We start from the raw sequence: 19,433 nt of genomic DNA, 5'->3' as shown, positions 1-19,433 counted from the left end.
GTCAAAATTTACTTGTACTTTATATTATTTTGTTTATTGATAGAATTTTATCTCTACTGACTTTCAGCTTCTTGTGTTCGTTGAATGTTAAGGAGAAAAAAAAATACATGTACACGTATGTATTTTTCTGATAATATATAAACCAATATGTTTAAATATTGGTTTATTTAATATAAATATAATTTTATTTAATATAAATATAATTTTTAATATAATTTAATATAAATAATAAATTATATTAAAATGATGTTTTCTCTTATATACCCTGTAGCAAAGAGAGGTAAAAATGGAGACTAGTGAAGATTAAGAGTTATTGCCCGACATAGCCCGGTGGCCAAACACGAGAGTGCAATAAATGCACGTTTGAATGCTTGTGGTTAATTAACTATATTTAGGTCTATGTGACTGATAAATATAGCTAAAGATTGTATTCATTTTCGAAATTATAAACTCCTGCCACCTAGTGGTCATGCTGTAGTGTAAACAAGACCTTTTCTATTCGTACATGGATACAAAAAGGAAGAGTGAATCAGATAGGTCTTTTACTTGATCGAAGTGGAAAGGCATTAGAAAACCCTGAAGAAGTGGCAGACGAGTTTAACTAGTACTTTGCAACGATCTTTATACATACAGTACCATTCACACTGATCCCTCACAGTTACAAATTAAGTGATATATCAGTCTCGGAGAAAAGCATATGTCGAAAACTACTGAAGTTGAGCCAAGATCCCAGGGGCTCACATCTGGTGAGTATGAGCTTGGCACACCCAGATGATATCCAGCACAGGGTCCTGAGCTGGACATCATCATTCTTTTCTCTCTCTCAGGGTAACTCGAAAATTTATTTTAGCTTCCTTGCACTACATAGCTAGTAATAAGATTAACAGAACAGATTTATATTTAGAACTTGTTCCTGCCTTGCACATTTTGTTTTTGAATGACATTACTACCGCTGTTTGACTGTACACCTTCTCTCTTTGTGGACTACGTTGGGCAGCATTGGATAAAGACATTTATTTTTTACTTTATGCTAATTTCTTCTTCATTTCTTCGTATTCTGCTGTCCTGTGTGTGTTGCTGACACGGGGATTCTTTTGAATGATTCCAATCTCGCTTAGGACATTCAGTGCGTGACTGTTGATGTTGGCCATAGTACATGCGTAGGTGTGGCCCACCTCCCCCGTGGTGTAGACGGACACTGGGCAGGCTATCCAAGTGATCGCCTGCCTGGCGACAAAACGGCCAGAAACAACACAACAACACACACTGCACAAATAATATTACACGCATTTCTGGCCTTTTACAGTGCTCTGTAATCATCGGTGTACAAAGGCTGAGTTGAACTTTCGTTCAGGTGCCGTCCTACATAAGATACTATACGTGTTTAATAAGATTCTCCATGAAACTCTATTATATAACCCAAGTCAAATTGGTATTACATGTAAAATCCTTTGGATCAAGGGCTGGCTGAAAGATAACAGACAGAGAGTAGTTCTAAATGAACATTCCTTGGGTGGAGTCCCTCGAGGATCAGTATTGGAATCACTTCTAATTTTAGTTAACGACCTTGATAAGGGAATGCAGGAGAAGCTTGCTAATTATTTAAAAGTAGTAAAGGTAATTAACTGCCAGAACCAGGCCATTTTGCTTCAAAATGACTTAAATCGATTGCGCAAATGGTCTGAAAAATGGAAAATGAAGTTCAATGCTTCTAAATGTAAGGTTTTACATCTAGGGGACAGAAATCCGGGAGTTGCTTATAAGCTAAAAGCAATGGTGTTAAAACTGGTTCAGGACGAAAAAGACTTAACGGCTACAATTCACTCAGGCATGAAATTTTTCATGCAATGTAACGAAGTGAATGATTAGAAAGGTACATTGTGTCATGTCCATGATATATAGGTTCTTCGCAAGTAGGAAAAAGGATGTCACTCTCTTTATATCAGATGATGGCGACACCGCATTTAAAATACTGTGTTCATGTTTTGAGGCCAGGCTTGAAGAAAGACTTCTAGAAACGGTTCAAAGAAAAGTTACTAGATTTGTGAGGGGGGGCTACTAATCGATCCCCATATGAAGAACGACTTAGAAGATGCTCATTGCAAAATTTGGCAACGTACATCTTCAAAGGAGGGGACTTTATAGAGCTTCATAAAGCTTTGAAGGGAATCAGTACAATGAATGAGGGAGGTATATTTTCACAGGTAGAAGAAAGAACTACGGAGTTCTTCACAAATGCAAAATTTTAGTGAGTAACAGAAGCGTGGATCTCATGAAGTTTATTTTTTGGGCCACGTGTAGACCATTAGAATGAACTTCTTGCCATGGTAATCGAGGCAGAGAGTTTGGTAAAATTCAAAACAGAATTGGATGGGGAAACGGGGAAGGTGTGAGATAGAGAATACTTTTCTTTTTTTATGGCAAATACCGAAAAGTCTGCTTCCTTGCATCTTTAGTACAACATTTTAATACTAATACTGAGCCCGAATTAATGTGCCACTTGTATAGCTAATTAAAGATAAAGATAACTAAAAGTTATTTGCGGTGGCGGCTGGTAGCTTATAAAGGGCCACAGTAACATTTTGAAACAAATTAGTTAAGTGCGTAACACATTTTAGGAGCATTAGCAAATAGTAATAATTCATTATTTATAACAAAATAAGGCTACCGACGGACATGAAAATTTGCTACAATGATTCCTAAAATTTTCAAAGGACTGAAATGTTGAAATGAAATGGTTGTAACTGGGCCTGAAATGTTCTGTTGGTGCTTGGTACGAAAAGAACACATATTGAAAATTTAATGTGTTCTGTGTCCTCTATCTGACTTTTCGTTCTGCAGTAATACACTAATATATTTTCATTTAGATGAAGAGATTTCTGTGGTTTGGGAGAAGGCGGTGGGGGGGGCATGATTGATTCTGAAAGCTTTCCAGAGACCAACGAAATATACGCTGAAAATGTGATATCGATTGAACTTTTTCTTATTAAATAGTCTAAACATCCAATAAATACCTCCATTACAAGTTAGGTAATGTACGCAGTGCGTTACATTTCAGGAACATTTTAGTTTCGTCTTAAAATTAATTGATTTTTTTTTTTTCGTTTTCTGATTAAATGATGTGAAAAGTAAATACAGTATAGTGATCTTTTAAATATAGTTAGTTTTCTTCTCGTCAACTTTATCGCACACTTTAGCCGTTCAGTTCAATCACGACTGTATAATATTTATTGCTCTTTCCCATATATTTTTAAGTCTATTTTTTTTCTATATATGTCTGTATGCACTCTTCACAAGCAGCATGACATTCACGATTCTTTAGACAGCTTTCGCACGGACTGTCTAAAGTTAACATCACTGCATTGAAACTACATTTAATCTATGAATTTCTATTTCCATATAATTTGCATGGAAAAAAGAAATAATAATTACCAGATTTCTTTGTCAAATTTTAATTAAATTTGGTATACCTCGACAAATCTTTCTATATGAACGAAATATAAAATTTTATGAAAATTCGTACAGTGGGAGTCCCTTTGTTACATGCGGGCGAACAGACAGACCAGACCAACGGACATTTTGAAGACGCTTATGCATATATGATAACACGCCTAAAAATAAAAGTAAATACTAATATAGTTTGGGAAGGACGTTACGTGGTTGTAATTCATTACGAATTATTAATATATATCATAAACCACGGTGTAACGTGGTATGAGTCCCTCATTCTTCCCTCTGGTGAGGCATGGGCTTGCCTCACTGAACTACTGGGGTTGCCTACTCTATCGTCCCCATACTTCTGCCTTATTCCATCCAGTCTTCAGACTCCTCCCCTTCTATCTTTATGCAAGCGTAAGCCCCACACACCCAAATTTAAACTTGTCTAAATAAACTTTCGCCCATACTCTCGGCTTTTCCAATTTAAGCGACATTCCCCCCCCCCATATGCAATAGAAATAATAATTTTTTTTAGGTTCTAGCTACTGAAATCTCAGGAAGCTAGGTGGCAGGACCTGCCAGAATAAATAGAAAGTACTGAGTACCTGGTCTGCCTCCATGAGGAGGGCGAAAGTGGGGCAACGTTGGGCCTCAGCAGAGGCCCAGAGGCTAAATGGCCAGAGGAACAACGGTACATGACATTACACATCTACAATATCCGCTCACTTTTAAATCTCTGGTCTTTCCAGTAAACTGGCACACTCACAATGTATGAAACGCGGAGAAGAGGGAAACCCCCTGGTGCAGCTTGACATCAATACACTTTACACAAAAAAAAAAAAAAAAAAAAAAAATCACGGTATATCGTGGTATAAGAATGGTTTATGATATAATTCGTAAAAGTAAATCTCTTTTTTTTGTATTATTGTGTTTATTACTGATTTATATATTTGGTTTATTACATACTAAATTGTATTTATATTTTTATTTATAAATGAGTAAATGTTACATCATATATTGATAAGGCAACAGAACGAAGCAAACCGACATGCAACTCTAAAACTGGCTGCCATTGCATACATATAGCAAATAACCCATGCATGCGCACAGCGACGCTTTTAAAATTTTTATTCCGGCTCGAAAGTGAATGAATGTGTAAGAGTAATATTGGCTAAAGTTTCTAGTTATGTTATGTTATAGTTTTAAGCAACTAAGGCTGGGGCGTCAATACGGTGTAGGTTATGTGTTCTTTGGTGCTGGAACCAGTTTGTAGTCTAGCGTGCTTCTGTTAATGTTTATTTGCGATGAATAAGATTATTAAAATAAAAGCTTTGAATAAGATTATTAAAATAAAAGCTTAAAAATTCTGAAGCTTTTAATACTGTCGTACAACGATAAACCTTGAAATTAAACGTTTAGGAAGACTTTTACTTGATTTAAATATGAAAAGACAATGCTTTAACGGTAAAAAAAGGCCTGTTTAGTCCAATTTATTAGCCTTTAAAATTCTGAAGAAAATTCAGATTGATTTTTAATGTAAAATCCTGTGCTACATTTTTTTAATAAGAAGGATTAAAAATCGATGTTTAACTACTGTTTTTATTCCAATGCAATTTATGTTTAAGAAGTTTTACTATTTTGGAAAATAAAAAGAGACCCACCTTATTTCCTCGAAGAAGACAAACGGCTGTCATAAGCCATAAAACATTTAGCGCAAGGGTAGCCACTGTTATCCAGAATATCGCTACAGAAAAGAAAAAGGAATATTAGTCAGTCAAGTTATTATTTATCCATTGCGATTTGAAAGCACGTGCATGTTCAACATTCAATATAAACTGAACGTCCAGAGTGTGCACGAGGCCCACATGAAGCAGAATACTCTCTATTGAAGGGGGTTTTTTTCTCCCCTTTCCATAATAGTAACGTTTCAAGTGTGGGAACAGGTTGACCCGAAAAGAAGAGAAGTTGAGATACGTAGTATTCTAATAAGTTTAAGGCTGAGAACAGAGCATACTTATTAACTTTGTACTTGGATTTCTGGAGATTATACTTTTCAGGAAATACAAAAAGCAAAGTTGTGCTTAAAAAAAGTAGTAAAGATAAATGAAAAGGACAAGGAAGGCTCAATGAGTTTGAAATGTGAATGGAAGTTGACTAGCTGATAATGTTTATTATTTTGAATTAAAGTTTGTTAATTTAAAAATAACAGTAACTGTGGAGATCTGTACTAATTTGGGACACTAGGTCTTTACCAGAGTCAGCATTTAAGGAACTGATGGTGGATATTGGACTGTTTGTGTAGAGCAGGGTTTGTCGAACTGGGAGGTGTAATGTAGCATACTTTCACCATTAAAACTTTGAATAGGATTTCCACTCAGTAGAAGGTCATTAATAAACAGAACAAAACGGGTGAGTGAAAGGACAGCTCCTTTGACAACTTTAATATTAGTTAAGAAGTTAGAGAATCACCTATTATTCATGAATTGAGCGGTCAGAGAGCAAACTGGCCACTTAATTTCAAAAATCAAATCATAACATGAAAGCACGCTTAGAAGACTTAACCCAAACACGATTGAAAGCCTAGAAATGTCATGAAATACTGATGAATTTCCCAAGCGTTATGAGATCTTTCAAGTTTTGTGAATATGTAGGAAAAGTGATTTGTTCACGAAGACATCGCTCCAGCTCATCCCGCTGATGCTCAGTTAGATTGACATCGGTGACTGTCCTGGCCAATGAATACTACGTGTAAAATCTCCTACATGTTTCTCAGATCATTTGCCTAAATGAATGACTAACATTGTAGATGAAGTGCATCCATTTCCAGCTGCACTTCATCTACGATGCTCATGTAAATTATCTTCTCTCCGTTGGGATTAGTGGGCCAAGGGTTGCAATAAAAGCATTCTATTCCCCCTTCCCCACCGTTGATGAAGATGCAATAGGCAGCGTTCATTCTCTTCAGAATAGAGTTAATTCATCAGACTTCATATGTAGCTTTCTCCAATCCTTCTGCCCTCGTGGGTAGCAAGTTAATATAATCATCGTCCTCCCAACATTGGGTGGAAAAGACATGAGTTCGAATCCCGTCAATGACGCGAGGAATTTTCATGGGCCTTTTTCACAATGTGGCTGAGTTAGTCGGTCTCAGGCGAGGGGGGGGAGCATGGTTTTACCTCCTGGAAACTCTGGTTTTTAGCCCAGCAAACAACAAATCGACCACAGAACTTACAGGTATAATATATACGGCGTAGTATGGTCTAAGTTGTTGATGAGCCTAAACCGTACAGCAACCATTCCTTCTCAGTCCACTCTTTTCACTCTTGATACCACTGCAGGCTTTTCTTTCCCGTTCACTTCTCAGAATAAAGACCTGGAGGGTAGATTACAAGAGCGGAGATGTACCGACGATGCTCTTCAAATTTTGAGGAGTTTGGTCTCTATCATGGTCTATTGTAAATGTCACTACAACATGACAGTCTTCGTTTTCATGGGTTTGCATAAATCGATCCATTACATCGGTCCATATAAAACGCATAACATCGATCTATATAAAATGGGCAAGCAATGTAACAGAGAATTCATCTTTAGTTTCATTTTGGAAAAAAATAATCATTGCTCTTGCCACATAAAAATTAATGTTGTTTAAATATTATTTTATGTGCAGAATGCATAATTGGTGTCAAACGAAAGTAAGAGTAAACACTGATTTTAGTTTATATACAAAATACGAGAGCGAGTCGTAAAAACGAGAATTATTTTTACCAATAACTGCTTTTTTATTTTAAAAAATCACCATAAGTTAGCATTTGTCCGTTTTGATTACTGCTGGCACTATTGTTTGACAGCCTCCTTCACTTCATCATCCAAGTAGGATCAAAGGTCCTTCCAGATCATTTCTGGGTCTTCTAAACAGATGAAAATCTCAAGGCAACAAGTCCAGCTGTACGGACGCTACTCCGTCATTTCCCCATTCAGCTTCTGGACAGTAGCCAAGGCGTGTTGATTCCGTCTGGGCGTTCTTGCGTTGTCGTGTAATAAATGACACCGTCAGTCGAACGTTCGGGTTTCGTGGCACGTCGCTGATTAACTTTGAGGATTCTAGCATAATTTTGTGAGTCAGCTGTTTTCCTCTATGCAAGTAATAGCTTAGCACAAGTCCTGTGAGTCAAAGAACAGCAAGGTCTAGTGGAGAAACTATCACATCCCCAGGTTTATCAATCCAGAGGCCCAGCGGTTGGTTTGGTATGGATGTTAAAGATCACGTAGGGACATTCAGCAATCTCGGAGCGGACAGAATTTACACTTTCGCTTCTGGCATGACCATAACCATCCGAATGCTTTCGAGAGTCGAATTTCTTCTGCCTTGATGATTAATGTTTCACTGCGTGTTGCGCCGCTTGCTCTCTGGTTCTTCACTATCTCACCTACAGCCATTATACAATCCAAGAAGTCGGCTCCTTTCCTTTCATATCGAATTAGGTGTTGCTGACAATCGCATTAGCAAGAATTTCTCTTCACCTTTGGGACACTTGAGAATTCACTTCCCCCAGACTATCCGTATCCAATGCAATTTCTCATCGATGATGATGTAATCAAGACTCACAAATTATATCGAACTTCCTATCCGCATCATGACTGCCAAGAAATTTTCTTCTGTGATAATTGTGACTGTTTGTCTTTATAATAACTCCTATTTAGTATAGGCCTTGCGTAATTTAAATTTTAGAAAATCGAAATCTCGTTTACATTTGACTCGCCTTCGTAATAAATGGATTTAGCTTTGCATTTACTTACGACTGTATGGTATTTCATCCTCCAAGTATAATTCAAAAAAAGGCGCCATATGGTTCTCGTAGGTCACATTGCTGATTGCTACAATCACCGAAGAGCACCAAGATACTGTGTACAGGCCCTGCCACTGGAAAGATAAAAGAAGAAGAATGATAATACATTAAGAACTCCTTAAATGACTGTTCTGAATTAACAGTATTTAGAGTAGTTGTTGGCCTCAACTAAAGAACTGTATTCCACTAAGCTTTCTAACAACTAGTAAACATACGAGATGTGATTAAAAAAAAAAAGATCGGGAACTAAACTAATATATGGAAAATGATGAAGCTTGCTGAACACGATTCCAACGCATCTGCAACTTCCAAAAGCATTCCTGATAGGTTTCTTTTGGACAGTTTCGGTATCATATTCTGAATAATTTCATCAATCTGAATAATTCCCGCTCTCTCTTTCAAAACAGTTCGAACAAGCGCCCCAACCTTCAATCATCAAACGTTGTAAACTTGTGACATTTAAAAAGGTCTTTAATTTTTGGAAACAAAAGTGGGTGGACTAAGTCAAATGAGTGTGACAGATCGGGGTGCACAATTATGAAGTGTTTCTCAAGAAATTCTTGAATGGAAATCGTAAAGGGACGTTGCCATGAGTCAAGTCAATTCCGTGAAGCCCGTTTTCCTTGTTGTTTCTCCGAACAGCATCACCGCAATCACCGTAGAACAGTTTTATAGGATTCCTGGTTCACCATTTGACCATGCAGGACAAATTCATAATGAACTAAGAGTCAAAAAATACGATTAGCATGATCTTTTACATTTGATCGATATTGTCTTGGTTTTTTTGGGCCTCGGAGAAGACGATATCTTCCATCGAGAGGAGTGGGCCTCTGTTTCCGAGTCATAACCATATATTTACAATTCATCACCAGTAGAAAGAAAGGTTTGGGTCAGCTGCATTACCTCGCAGGAGATCCCTCTGTGATCCTCCACACTTATAATCACAAAGGGATTGTCTTCAAGCCTTCACGGTGCTGCTGCTGATCCAAAATTTCATCATCAATGAGAATGGAAGCGAGTTACAAACTTGGTTGAAACACATCGTGTTCCTAGATCTGGTGTTGAAATTAATTGATATGTTCCATATAAATTTGACTAGCAACTGCGCGGATAGTTAAACGCTGATCATTCCTTATCAGCGATTAAATCATTGGTTTTTGAAGTTGAAGAGCTGCCAGAGGAAGGATAATCTCCGACGGTCAAGTGGCTCCCTTTAAACGTTGCAAACAACAAAAACGTTTGTGAATAACACATAGAAAACTTCTCCGAAAGCTGTTTTTAATATTTCGTAGATTTCAGTTTCTCTTGTACCTAATTTCAAACAATTTATTGCAAATTTTCTGCCCAGTAGAATCGCTCATTTTAAAATTAACACAACTTTCTATTCAACGCATGCGCACCTTGAAGTGGTGGAACTTATGTTTAGTCTCCAGAGCAAAGCTCCGGTAATCCTCTTCCATTATGCAGTATGATTGATGCATTTTAAGGTTATGATGGACATCCTGGCAAGATCCAATGTTACTTACATTTCGAGGGTACAGTTCTAAAACTGTGTTCGCAGGCATGCCGCTAGATAGTCCCCCCCGGTAGATTGTCCTGGTTACGCTTTAGGAGGCTTCCGGATCAGCTAATGTATAATTTCGCTTGCCTCTTCTCTGCCAGATAGTGACTGGAAGGAGTCCGAGTAGTGTGTATGCGGGGGGGGGTCATTCTTGAAGCCACGTTATGTAAAGGAGCTAGGTATATTCTTACCATGTGTATGCCATATCAAAAAATCTCATACAGTATGTCCCTCTTCCCACACCTTTTCTTTCTACTTAATATGTACACCATGAATTGTCAAAATAATAGAACAAACTTATCTGCGAAACATCTAAAGCTCCCAAACACTTCTTCGTTCATTTCACAAACATACGTGGTCTCAGTTCTAATCTCAATGATGTCCATTTCCACTTAGTCTGCCAAACCCCATGTACTTTTTCTGACAAAATTCCAGTTATAGGTTGATTCAACCACTGTTCATCTCAGCTGTCCGGACTGTTTTCTATGCCTTTATTCCACTTTCCACCTTAAAATCTCGTCCTTTATCTAAATCTTGGTTTTCCAATAAATGTGGTAAGGCTGTTCAAATGCACTAAGAGAAGAATGTTGCAATTCGTATTTGGCTTGTTTCCAGAACTCCAGGTTTATTTTCTGCATACACTAAAGCTCACAACAATTGTAAAGTAGCTATTAATCAGTCCAAACTAAATTTCGAACAGGCTAAATAGAAAACTTGCTTCTTGTCCAAATGGTAGCCGAGCATTCTAGTTTCGTGCCAAAGCTATTGGTTGCAACTTTAGCCCGCCTCTGTCTAAACCATATGGTTCTATTGCCACTCCAGCCAGAGATAAAGTTGACCTGCTAGCATCCTATTTTTTTTCCAAATTGCATATTGATGAACTTGGTAAACCACCTCCTATCCGTCCTAGTACACTCCATGCAATACCTCCTGTGGCCTTCCGTCAAAAGAATATCAGTAAGATTTTGATCGATCTTGATGCCAAGAAAGCTCCATATGCTGATGGTATTTCTTCACTTGTTCTCAAAACCTGTGCTACTGAACTTCCTATTTGGTATCGTCTTTTCACTTTCTTATTCCTTATATTGAAATAAACTCCTCTTATTTTACAAACTATCTTATTCCAAAAGTGTTTTTCCTTCTGCGTGGAAATTTGCTCATATCCAGCCAGTGCCTAAAAAGGATGAAAAATTCCTCCCATACAATTATCGTCCCTTTGCACTTACTTCTATTCTTTCTAAAGTAATTGGAGAAATTAATTAACCGCTAACTCTTAAACTATCTAGAAACCTTCCATCTGATCAACGATCGCAAGTATGGATTTCGTCAGCGTCCATCCACTGGTGATCTTCTGGTCACCAGTGGATGCACAGATGGGTAACATAAGATCTGGTGATCTTATGTTACCCATCTGTGGACAAATTCAATGGAAAAGTTTGGTGAAACTGAAGCAGTTGCTCTTGACATTTCAAAGGCTTTTGATTGTGTTTGGTATAAAGGTCTTCTAAATGAACTTCCATTTTTATGGTTTGCCAATTGTAATTGGCTATCTAGTTTTTTCTCTCTGACTACTCACTGCAGCTGATGGCAGATGGCTCTTTGTCTTCTAACGTCTCCACTAATCCTGGGCTGGTGTTCCCAAGGTTCAGTTCTTGTATATTAATGACTTTCTTCTATTGATTGACCTAAAATCCCATCCATAGTTTTTCTGATGATAGCATATTGCATTTCACCTTCCAGTTTGAGAAAACTTGCCCTGCACAAACTGCTTCAACTTCCCGAATATCCACTACCAGTTCCCTAAATGCTTCTCCAGGAATTTTTCTATTGGGGAAAAGATAACTTAATTGATTTCAATCTTTCCAAAACTCAGACCTCTCTTATATTTCGCAAAAAGGATTCTTCTGCTCCTATGCTTATCTTCGATGACACTCTTAGTTCTAGGCAAGATCATATAACTGTTGGGGTTACCCTGATTTGTAATCTCTCTTGGCATAAGCACATTACAAATATTGCTTCCTCTGCATCTAAAAAATTGGTTTTCTCCTCTGCTCTTCTTTCGCGTTACTTTTCTTCCAAACAGCTGTTCACTCTGTACAAATCGCAAACCCGCCCTACCATGGAATATTGTTCCCACATCTGGGGTGGTGCCCCCAAAACTTTTCTCAGGCTTCTATATTCCATTCGGAAGAGGGCAGTTAGGTTAATTAATGACTCATCTCTAACAGTATCTCTCCAATCTTTGTGTCATAGACATACTGTTTCTGCTGCATGCCTTTTCTATAAATACTTCCATGGGCACTGTTCTTCTGAATTGACTTCTATAATTCCCGCTCTCTCTTTCAAAACAGTTCGAACAAGCGCCCCAACCTTCAAACCCATGCACGGTTCATTATAAGTTCTAATACCTCTCATGTTTGGGATTTTCATTTAAAAAAAAAATTGCTATTTTAGTAGAACTGTAGAAAACCCAACGATTCCTGTTTTAATATACCAACATGTTGCGACAAGTTTCAACTTGCCAGGATGCCACAATTTCAAGATACAAAATTACTCCTCATTTTAAACTTTTTGATCATGCCTCATATATGCCAGATTTATAAATTTTAACTATTTATTCAGTCAGTTTTAACTTTTAATCATTGCCTGATCACTGAAAGTGTAAACACTCCCTTTTCCTGGGAAACAGGTCCAAAGGATGATATAAAACTTCACAGGCCAATTTACTTCCAGAATAGTAACGTCCAAACTTTTGATACTGTTAATGATAAACGTCTCTCATCCTTCATTGCAAACCAACAGCAGGAATTTGTGTAAATAAATCATCCTATTTGCATAGTTCTATATTATTATTTGTGCAGGCCTAATTTCCATTGATCTGTTGTACACGGTACGCAATTATGACTGATTTAATTGAGGTATGATTTACTTTCTTCTATAATAATCACTCTCTTTGATTGGAATATTCTCGGACTTGATCTTTCAACAGTAATTTTTGTTTCCAATGGTTTATCCGCCACATATGTTAAACATTATTTCTTTGATATATTTTTTCCGCCTTTTTTTTGGAAAGTAAAGTATCGGTGTACCATTTTTTTTAAACTGATTTTCTGTTTCATGTTTATACATATAAAGGACTTTTGTTCAATCAAATATTACAGTGGTCATCTTCAATGGCTATCAGGGAAGGATACCACCTTTCCAAGTCGCGTTCCATGTTGTAGTTGTCACCATTTTTTATTTTGTCAGTTTAGCGACTAGATGTAAATAAACAAATCTGTGTAAATAAACTTTTCGTGAGTGAAGTTTCAATATGGGAATATTGTATATACCTCAACTACTTTAATCAGTATGGATTTTAATGTTGCTTACCCTTGGTAGCCGAGTGGGCAGGAGCGGGAGTGCAGTAGCACACGCTCTTCGAGTAGATCGGGGTTCAAGCCCCTGACTGCTGAATACGGTCGATCTGCCAACCCGCACTGGACCAGCGTGGCAGATTATGGTCCATTTCCCTCAGCATGAATTGTTGAGGAGGCTTCCATCCTGCAGTGGGTTGATAATGGCTGCACTTTACTTTTTACCCTTGTTTATATTGTTTGCTTTTATACAATAGCTGGTATTTCAAAATCATTTAAAAATTTGAACCAAACGTGCTCTGAGATGCGCGTTCTCAATTTTGTACCATCAGTCTGGTCTGCTGATTGTGCATAGTATTAGAGTCACACCCATCTCTGGTGCACAGCATCAAGACAGCTAAGCACAAGAGGAGTGAATATACCGTGTCTGTATAAACTCCGCATATTCTGTTGTGGGAGGGGGGTTTATTTCTTTTACTCATGATAATAATTCTATAACTTTATAAAATTCTTTATATCCCTTTTTGTCACCATATTTTTTACCCTTTTTTATACCCCCAGTTTCTTTTCCCCTCCTACATTAACACCTGACTCGTTTAATGTTTTTTTTTTTTTTTTTTCAGAAAATTTCAGATTCAAGGGGGTCTAGTACTTCATGTAGGCCTCCTCCGGTTTGGCTGGGTATTCATAAAGACGGACACAACTCAGGTTCATCATATATAATATTGTTTATTCACACTATTTACAAGACAAATTAACTGAGTACATCATTAGTAGGTAAATATTGTTAAATTTCTAGCATTAAACGTGTGCAATGGTGTAAAGACAATATAATAATACCAACACATCACTATGTTTTTTCGTGTCTCTTGACAATAGCTCCATCAGGTCCAAGTTAACATCTCACAAAACACTATTCATTATCCTTACAGTAGTGGACACGGCATACACTTTTAAATATATATATATTTAACTATATATATCTATGTGTTCTTTCTAAAATTTCCCTTAATTACCCCTTCCAAAATAAGGTGTTTGACATTCTTACATCTCAAGATAACACATATCTCTTACGTGTACATAGAACTAAGTTTACAGTCCTTATATCATATCTATATAATAAGTCCAATTTGCCTATCAGACTCCTTTACTAGTACATGTTCAAACTCTATTAATTTAAGGGTACTTCCTCTAAAGTCCATTCCTCTCTCAACCTAGTATTGTGTACTTATCTAGTACTTACATGTACTGCTGAGTGGATCTCTCTGCAGGCTTTTCTTTGTTTCTGCTCAGGGCGGCCATCATCTTCTATATAGGGCATTTGTCAGGATCCTCCTGGAAATCGTCGTCTGGCTAGTGGGAGACTATTTTTCTATTGGAATCTGCTTTCCGTCCGAACTCTCACCTCTCTCTCTGATCTGTAACTGTTAAATCTCGTCATGGTACTCATTTGCAACCCCCCCCCCGGTTTGCTTTGGGTATCCGAATCTTTCCACGACTCAGGATGCTTGACAGAATCGTCAGGTTTCGCTTCTCTGCTCTATCGGGAAACAGGACCTTTCGAAGTTCTCTTTCTTGTCTTCTCCACTCCTTTTTTTATATCTCTCACTTATCTTTCAATACAGAGACCTTCGGTTTCTGCCATACTGCTCAGGTCGGTTCGCTTTTTCATCCTTCCCCTGATTCAGTTATCTTTTTTTTCAGCAGCGACTATTCTCTTCCAGGACTCGCCTTTCGAACTGTCCCTAACACAGCGGCCCCAACTCCCACTAACTTACAAACAAAACACGACTGATATACCTACATCACACACATGAACAACAGACATTCTCCTCCTTAATTTCCGACTCGAAAAAGCAACAATCTTCTGTTCTCTGTCCCGCATCGCCTTTTTGTTCCTTCCTACCTCCCTAATTTTTTAGCCAATCATAACTCGATCACTATCTTCCTCCTCATTCGCTCGCCCTTACTACTTCGGTGTCGAGGCCCTTATCCTTTCCAAAAGGACTTCCGACTTCTCGAATTTTCCAGAAGCTTCGCCGGAACTTCCGGGAGCTTAGAAATTTCTAAATTCTTCCATATATCCATCTCGATCCACTTACTCCTTTAATCACATTTTGTTTCAAGCTACCGCTCCTTGATATTATTAAAGTGCTCCCAGAGTCGGCCTGTTGCAACTAGTGGCAAGCTAACCCATCACGGTGTATGTTCAATCGCGGGTCACCCCTTCCCTCTTAGTCTTAAAAGTCCGACCCTTCTTGGATTAAAAGCGGTCCCTTTATTCCATTCTATCAGAGAACTGCCCTCGTTTTGTTTATCGTAAACAAGGACTGCCCTTTACCGGTGCTCCCATTGTACTGTTGTACTCCGAACGGCTCCCCCCCCCCCGTTGCTACGTTAATCCTTCCACTACCTAACCTGGCGCCTCCGTAGCCAGGTGGGAAGGAGCAGCAGTGCGTAGCACATGCTTCCTGATTAGACCGGGGTTCGAGCCCGTCACCACGAAATACGGAGGGTGCGGAAAGGTCAGGGAATGACCACCGCATATCCCCGGAGCAATATGGCCTTAGTTGCTAATGCTCCTAAAAACCAAATAACAAACAAACAAACTAACCTTACTGGAGATAGCGAGCCCACGCAAATCTAGAAACCGTCCGATTTACTTTACTAAACTATCATTTATTTTATTTTTTTTTTCTACTCTATATTTTCTTTTCTCCAGGATATTTCTATTATCATGGATACTTGTAAGAATAAGGTTCTTACACTGTGATCACATTATCTTTCTGTGTTTTTTCTCCCGAAATTATAGGAATGAAACAGCGAGGAACTTGCTCAGCAGCCATGTGAATATGCCTTACTTTTATCTAGTCCTTCATGGAAAGTACCACACCTCTCTATATGTGTGACAAGTGACGTAGACTCTATCCGAGTTAAAAAAGATTGTAATCTTTTGATGTTTATTCTCCTTCGCATGGTCGTTAGTGGCAGTGTTTATATGTTTGTGCTACAATAATTTAAGGCAGTTTAGTTTAGAAAAAAATCTTAAAAATTATTACCTTTCCTTCTGTTTTAAAGTCCTGTTCACCCACTACTTTAAAAGAGAAAACATTTCCTTTCTTTCATCATGATTCAACAATCAAAAAGAATAAAATATTTAACCAAACAGTTTTAGTACGATATTGAGGCTTAGAAGCTGATTTAAAGAGTTTCCGAATTTGCAGGTATATGTTGTTGAGTCTTTTTTTTCGTGGGAAAATTCCAGCAGGGAATCTCATAATCTACAGTTTATTTTACGTAATAGTTAAGGACTATTTTTATAGACTGAGGTGTAAAAATATAAAATACGATAATTATTTTATACTATTGCCGTGTTAATGTTATCCTCACGGTGATAATACCAACTACCATCGTGTCTGGTGAAGATAATGTACCAGAACAGGGGGTGTGAGAATACATCTGATTATGAATGCACTGATTCTTCAACAAGGACCTTTGGCGGTCGAGAATGCAAGTCATCGCCTCCTAAGGCGCAAAGATAGTCACTCTATTCGTGGCGGTGGTCTATTCCTTTTACCCTTTCTTTCTCCCTTTTTTTCCCCTTTTCTGTTTAGTGCTGGTTTCTAGTTTCCTTTCTTCCTTTTCTCTCTCTCTCTCTCTCTCTCTCTCTCTCTCTCTCTCTCTCTCTCTCTCTCTCTCTCTCTCTCTCTCTTTTCCTCAGAGGCTTGCGGGCCTCTGAGTGTTATTTAAAATTACTGTCCTTCCATGTGGTGTGGAAAAGATCTCCGGTAAAACTTCCTTGCTTTATTGGGCGGGATTCGAACGCAGACCATTTCCCACACGATGTGGGAGGATGGCATTTAATTTGCAGAATGGACCTGCCTTAATTTTAATCTTCGTCACTGGGGTATGCCGTTCTCTCTCCTTTTCGAAATGATCTCCTTCGAAGTGTATGGCCTTCCTAATATTTCCTGTATCACGTTCTGGTTAAAAATGCCCAGCGATATTGATGAACCTACTTGTAGAACCACTCTTGAAGGCCATTTCTTGATAATTCTTTGAAAATGGTCGTTGTACCCACAGATTCTTGACCTTCTTCAATGCGCCTGTGCCTCTTGAAAATTGCAAGTTTTCTTCAAACACTTGTCTCTGTGAACCTCTGACATTTATCGAATAGACTCTGTATCACTCATACCAACCACTCCGAACACAATCGAGAATAATAAAATTCGCATTAACAGCATGTAACTTAAAACCATTTTACCGAACAACGTGTCAGAACTTGCAATTTTGTCGGCGTATTCTTGGACATCACTCTCCTGCCATCTCTATGGGAAATTCGCCGAAAATTCAGTGTTTTTTTGTATGGTGACGCTGCCATTCCGCGAATTAAATTATCAGTCTGCGAAATAGATACAATCGATGTGAAGAACAAACTCAAGGTATGCAATTATGCAGACTTATCATCGGATAGATAATATCTAATATAAGAAATTCCGAAACTTTTAAGTTCCTTTCAAGAAGTGCTTCTAGAAATTTAAGCCTAAAATTTCCGAAGTTATTTTAATCGCCGTGTATTTTGGTTTGTAGTACAGTATCTTATATTTTTTATACCTCAGTGATATCGGAGATAGAGGAATTGATTTATGATGATTAGAATAACCGACTTCCAATAACTCATTTCTAAAATACTGTGATAATCGCAAAATTGGCTTGCCTGATTTCCTACTATTGAAATTAAATGATATATGATTTGTAAGGAAGTGGGTGTCATGACAGCAGGTAATACAAATCGAAATAATACACACTAGTATTTGAGACGAAAACATATAGGCATATCTATAGAACCTTCCACTAAAGTATCGTCACTGCAATGTGCACTCCAGACTAAAAGTTTCGGAATCACAGAGTATGACAATTCTCATTTTTTATTTTTTTGAAATTAGCTATGACAATGTAGAGTTTAATATAAAAGAGATTTTATGACTGCCTTATACAGAAGTGGAATTCTGGCGATTAATTTTATAACAGTGTCTTGACTAACATTATTCAAAGATACCTGCAAGGTTCCGCATAAATTTTGTGATGATGGGCACACTTCGCGGACTTGACGGGCTAGATGATTCTATAAAAGCTGTATTGAGTTTTAGTCAGGCGATTGGGGTGGCCACACTCCATCCTGTTGTTTAGTTGCTAGAAAGTCCTGCACAGCTTAGAGCTGTGCTTCGGGTCGTTGTCCTGTATTACATTACATTTGTTCTGCGCGGTAGCACAGTGATATCGTCACCATCTTCCCCACATCGGGGTGGAAAAGGCCTGGGTTGGAATCCCGTCGATGACGCGAGGAACTTTAATTGGCTATTTTCACTCCGTGGCTGAGTTAGTCGGTCTCAGGCGTAAGATAGCAAGGTTTTTTTTTTTTTTTTTTTTTTTCGTCCAGCAAAACAGGCAAATTGACCAGAGAACACACACGTGATTTACAGACACAAATACGGGTTTATGTATTAAATTACGGGTAACCTTAACATAATAAAAATTACATTACATTGTCATTGTAATAAAAAAAATTTTCCACTAAGTTGAAGTCCTGAGGATATTGCATTATGTTCAAGAATGTTTTTATAGCCTTATTTTCTTAAAATTTTTTCAAGTCTAACGATGTCACCAACTCCAAGGAAACAAAAGCAACCCGAGAGCATGATGGAACCACAATCATGCTTGACTACAGGCACTAAACAATGTAGCACAATTTTTTTTTTTTCTTCAGTTGATCGTCTCACATAAGCTCTACGCTTGGATCCAAAAATTTCAAATTTGGTTTCATCTGTCCACAGGAATTTTGTTCACTCTTCAATTGTCCAATGATGATGGCTCTTAGCCAAAGCCAACAGTTTCTTTCAATTTTCCGTTTTTTTATTAATATTATTCGGACCGTTACATGACCATGAAATCCTGCTTATTTAAGGCGAAGTTTTACAGTAGATGTAGACAAGGGAGTTTCTCTATTTCTATTAAACATAGCTCGGATTTCAGGTGCAGAAGTCGTCGATTGCATTTAGAAATCAGTGTTATGGTCTTATCTTGTGCTTTCGTCGTCCTGATCGTGGTTTGTCCTTTAAACTGCCAGTCTCCTTAAATCGTCGAATGGTAGTTTGTACTCCTTTAAATGAAACACCTAGTTTTCTGCTAATTCTCGTGGAATAACTTTTTTTATATACAGAGTTATAATAC

The sequence above is a fragment of the Mastigoproctus giganteus genome, chromosome 13 (genome assembly GCF_048544385.1).
Source record: "Mastigoproctus giganteus isolate SK-2022 chromosome 13, ASM4854438v1, whole genome shotgun sequence".
NCBI classification, from domain to species: domain Eukaryota; kingdom Metazoa; phylum Arthropoda; class Arachnida; order Uropygi; family Thelyphonidae; genus Mastigoproctus; species Mastigoproctus giganteus.
The sequence above is the reverse complement of the archived record's forward strand: the minus strand, read 5'-3'. Positions refer to the sequence as shown.